The sequence below is a fragment of the Drosophila subpulchrella genome, chromosome X (genome assembly GCF_014743375.2).
Source record: "Drosophila subpulchrella strain 33 F10 #4 breed RU33 chromosome X, RU_Dsub_v1.1 Primary Assembly, whole genome shotgun sequence".
Classification (NCBI taxonomy): Eukaryota; Metazoa; Arthropoda; class Insecta; order Diptera; family Drosophilidae; genus Drosophila; species Drosophila subpulchrella.
Window position 1 is genome coordinate 10,940,200 of NC_050613.1, and position 4,132 is coordinate 10,944,331.

The 4,132-nt window shown below is 35.3% G+C and overlaps 2 long non-coding RNA genes across 2 annotated transcripts; both read left to right on the forward strand.

The window, feature by feature from the left end:
• Positions 1-324: 324 nt before the first annotated feature.
• LOC119556816 lies at positions 325-1,403 on the forward strand. Its single transcript, XR_005220002.1, has 4 exons — positions 325-686; positions 749-860; positions 922-995; positions 1,054-1,403. It is a non-coding gene; the product is annotated as an uncharacterized LOC119556816 (long non-coding RNA).
• Positions 1,404-2,435: 1,032 nt separating this feature from the next.
• On the forward strand, positions 2,436-3,535 carry LOC119556815. Its single transcript, XR_005220001.1, has 5 exons — positions 2,436-2,789; positions 2,851-2,920; positions 2,978-3,078; positions 3,138-3,210; positions 3,266-3,535. It is a non-coding gene; the product is annotated as an uncharacterized LOC119556815 (long non-coding RNA).
• Positions 3,536-4,132: the final 597 nt, after the last annotated feature.

A 4,132-nucleotide genomic window follows, 5' to 3' on the forward strand; every position in this document is an offset into this window, starting at 1 on the left:
AAAGAAATAATAGGTCTGTACCTTTTAAGAATGTACAGATTGCTGTTAAGTACAATGATTATTTTTGCTTACGATCTAGAAGCCAGGAAATTAATCAAGTTAGCCATGATATCTACTGTCAAATCAAATTTCGATTTGGATTTGGAACTAAGGGCCAGAGCCCAAAATAATTTTAGTTTCGTTTTTGGGCTCGACAGCGGAACATCTCCGTGTTTTATAAAATTATTTCGGCAAGTGAAAAACAAGTTTTTCTTTTTATTTTATTTATTTAGTTTGGTTTTTTTACACTCTGGTCTAACAAAGTAAGCGGTTTTTCATTTTCAGAAATGTAAAACGCCAAATTTACCTGTAGAATAGCCCCAGGATGTAACGTGACGAGTCCTCCGTAATACAGACCCACACACTTGGTATTTTCACACGTGGGCGCTCATAGCAGACGCCAGTAACCAGAAAAAGACCTTTTATAAGGCAGCTAAAACCAACAGAACTTATTGGATGATGTATTAACTGATACAGAAACGGTAAAGCACACTATGTTCAACACAAGTGACGTACAATTTTGAGCCACTTCGTTAAAATGGAAGGAAGAGCAAAATCCCAAATATCGCCAGCTACCCTCTCAAAATTTAGTAGTACTCAAGGACCCAAAAACGAAACTAACTTTTCAACAGACGCCACCAATTAAGGTAATATATTGAAACAAAATGTATTTACGATCTATTCATCCCAAAACTAACCCACTCCTTAGGAATTTATATACTGTGCCCCTAGCATGTATAAGCTCCTTTTAATGTACTCAGGGACCCAATACGAAAATTTCACTTTTCAACAGACACTCGTGTAATTAAGGTTTCAACTAGGTAATCTATTGTAAAAATCATAGTATCGATATATTAATCTAAGAACTAACTCTTCCTTAAGGAAATTCTATGCATATGCCCTTAACATGTAAGCTTCAACCGAAGTAGGACGTCCGTTATAATCCTGAGGATGAGGTTGGTACTACCATTAAAGAATCTTGGGATTAACTTTAATAAGCCTCTGTCTTTGCAGCTATTCCAGATATCCACACAACTGAGGCTGCGCGATAGAGGATGAGGATTTGCATCACACTCGCAAATATTGAACTTTGCATCGAATTAAATTATCATACCTGCAAACTGCTGAAGAAGACAGCAACACATTGAAGTACACTTCATATTATAAAATATTCTATTTATCCAGAAACCTTAGCACAGATCGATTATGAAGATAATGTTATTGTACCGACACACAAAATTGTAAATCACACATCGACTTATATGCATGTACAGAAGAATCGAAAAAACATAATGTAACGTAACGTAACGTAACCAAGCCAAATACTGTTCAGAACGTCGCCTTAGTTAAAATAAATATATATACCACAAAATGCTTATAAAAATGTTATTGGGGGAAGATTGACAATTATTATATAAGATAAATATTTTAAAACATGTAATCAATGTGTTTACCCAAGGCTCTACGTACAAATGTCGATCTACGTTGCTATATCGACTCGGCTGGTGAGGATCAAGAATATATATATTTTATAGGGTAGGAAAAGATTCCTTCCGCTTGTTACACAATTCGACGAATCTAATACACCCTTTTACTCTACGTGCAATGGGTAAAAAGTACTGGCCAAAAAAAAAATGCTATAAATTCACGCATATGGTCGTGATATGGTGATACCTTAAACGGAAAAGAAAAAATATAACTATATGCATGTAAAATATGTTAAGGCAAATGCATTTATTTCGATTTTTAAAGGCCTGTTCTCCACACTAAACGCCTTGTTAATAAAGGGTTAACAGACCACTTAAGCACTTAAAATATGATAGAACCTTTAATTTATATCTGCAGAAAAGAATCGTAGCTATTTATTGAACAGCTAATCAATGAATTTAAGTACCGACTCTTGAAAATATCTTTGATCAAAATATTAAATGCGGTTTTCGAACCGCGATTTCACTAAAACCACGTGATAAAAGCGAAAAACTGCAGATATGCCTTTTTACGTCTACATCATTTAATGTCCAAACACCTGCACCTTTTAAAAAATTGTTGTTGTCCAGTGTATTGATAATTTTCGGTCCCTGTATATTAGGGCAATTAAATTAAAAGAAAAAGAGAAAAAACTAAATCGAAGCAATTTTTTCCTTACGGTTTTGTAGCCAGCAAATGCATCAACTTAGCCATGAAATCAACTGTCAAATCGAATTTCGATTTGGATTTGGACCTAAGGGCCAGAGCCCCAAATAATTTCAGTTTCGTTTTTGGGCTCGACAACGCAACATCTCCGTGTTCTATAAACTTATTTCGGCAAGTGAAAAACCGGTTTTCCTTTTTTTTAATTTATTAAGTTTGTTTTTTGTACTCTCCGGTCTAACAAATCGAAAGTTTTTCGTTTTCAGATTTTTAACACAAAAACTAAACCTGTAGAATAGCCCCAGGATGTAACGTGCAGAGTCCTCCGTAATACAGACCCAAACACTTGGTATTTTCACACGTGAGAGCTCGTAGCATACGCCAGTAACCAGAAAAAGACCTTTTATAAGGCAGCTAAAACCAACAGAACTTATTGGAGGATGTAATAACTGATACAGAAACGGTAAAGCACACTATGTTCAACACAAGTGACGTACAATTTTGAACCACTTTGTTAAAACGGATGGATGTGCAAAATCGGCAGCAACCCTCAAAATTTATGGTATTTAAGGACTCAGATACGAAACTTTCACTTTTTAACAGACACGTCACCAATTAAGGTAATATATTTAAATATAATGTAGTTACGATCTACTAATCCGTGAATAATTGCTCCTTTAGGAACTTCATGCATATGCCCTTAACAAGTAAGCTTCAACAGAAGTAGAACGTCTATTATCACGAGGATGAGGTTGGTACTACGATTTAACAATCTGATGGTTAGCGTTAAAAACCCCGTACCTTGCAGCTATTCCAGCTATCCTATCAAAATTATAATGTATTTAAGGACCCACAAAACGAAACTTTTTAGTTTTAAACAGACACTCGTGTAACTAAGGTTTTAACTAGGTAATCTATTTTCAATGAATCATAGTTACGATCTATTAATCTCGAAACTAACTCTTAAGGAAACTCTATGCATGTGCCCATAACATGTAAGTTTCAACAGAATTAGGACGTCGTTATCATCCTGAGGATAAGGTTGGTACTACGATCAAAGAATCCAAGGATTAACTTTAATAATCCCCATTTGCAGCTATTCCAGGTATCCACACATAACTGGGGGCTGTGCGATAGAGGATGGAGGACTTGCATCATACTCGTAAATAAATACATCGAATTATGTTATCATATTTGGAAGGTACTGAAGAACACATCGCAACTCATTGAAGTACACCTCGTATTATAAAATGTTATGCTTGACCATATAACGTTATCGAACCGACATGCACTACATTATACATCACACCTCGAATTTATAATATCGCAAATGTAACACAAACACGAGATATATTACACTACTAAACGAAATACTGTTCAGAAGGTCGTCTTAGGTAAATAAATGTTCATGCCACAAACTGTTTATAAAAATGTTATTTGGGAAAGGTTGAGCATTACTTGCTTTTGGGATTGGTTTGTTGAAATTAAAGGGTTCCAAATACAAAACCGATCTACGTACGTGCCATTGCTCAAGGAGTTCGGCTATAGAACCGACTGCTTTGGACAGTTTGCTATCTATCCTAACGATCTGCATTACTTTTGGGGAAATTTATTTTTCGACCAATTTTTGCATTTTTTTGATTTCAGATTTTAGTCAAAAATAGGTAGAAGGATTTTAGACAAAAATACCATTATTTTTTGCAGTTTTTCAGTCGTAACTTGGTCAGAACGAGGCGCACAGCTGAAAGACTTACTGTTTTGAGCAGCTAACAACCTAGGCTTCCGATCCCCATCACATTCCTGGAAACTAGTTTTTTGACCAAATTTCACATTTTTCATAAGGTCAAAATCGGTCAAAAATTTAAGTTTCCGGGCTTGAATGCCAATCGATTGGGAATTTAATTACGAGCTCAACGAGGTATGACATTCCTAATTCCGACTTTATTTCGCAAAATGATTGCCA